The sequence below is a fragment of the Octopus bimaculoides genome, chromosome 12 (genome assembly GCF_001194135.2).
Source record: "Octopus bimaculoides isolate UCB-OBI-ISO-001 chromosome 12, ASM119413v2, whole genome shotgun sequence".
NCBI classification, from domain to species: Eukaryota; Metazoa; Mollusca; class Cephalopoda; order Octopoda; family Octopodidae; genus Octopus; species Octopus bimaculoides.
This window is the reverse complement of record NC_068992.1, coordinates 64,926,848-64,927,702: the sequence shown is the minus strand read 5'-3', so window position 1 is coordinate 64,927,702 and position 855 is coordinate 64,926,848.

Sequence of the window (855 nt, the reverse complement as noted above, 5' to 3'; positions counted from 1 at the left end):
ATATATATATATATATATATATATATATATACATATATATATAAATTTATGTACATGCATCTTCATATATATGTATATATATATCCACACGCATATATGTACTCACATATACATACGTACACATACACACGCAGAGAATAATATGTGGAAGAATTTTAATATATATATATATATTTATTTATTTACTTCGTTTCCTAGGTGACAATAATGTTAATATATTTCATAGAGCAAAACTGAACCAAAGCAATAATATTTAAATCTTTGCAACTCTAATCTTATGTTCGTTCTCATGTGATTAACCCGGAATGAAAATTTCATTGTATGTATAATGTATTGAAGATAAACAGATTAGCAACAAAATGAACTGTAAAATACGGTGCCGATTGCTGTGATATGCATATATTGTAATAAATACCTGGCTTTCTATTAACACATTGTGATATTTTAATGTTTTAACGGCTTGGTAGACTAGAGATAGAGGTCTGAATTGTTGAATAGTTTTTAACTGCGAAGACAAAGAGAAAGAGAAATAGAAGGTAGAGGTGAACTACGGTCAGGAGAAGGAGGAGGAGATGAAAAAGGCCGAGGACAATGAAAGGCAGGCGATATCTATATATTTATAACGGTGATCATTATATAGTGATTTTATATCTCTGCTGTTGTAGGAAATATTTTTTGAGCAAATAAAAGGAAATTTCAGCTATGTGTATGCCTACATTTCAAGGTAGGCTGTAACAGTTAATATTCCATCTTTGGTTTCTCTTGTAGTTAGAAAACCAACTCCTCCCAAAACATCCGAAAATGAATAGATAGATGTGTGTGTGTGTGTGTATATATATATATATATATATATAT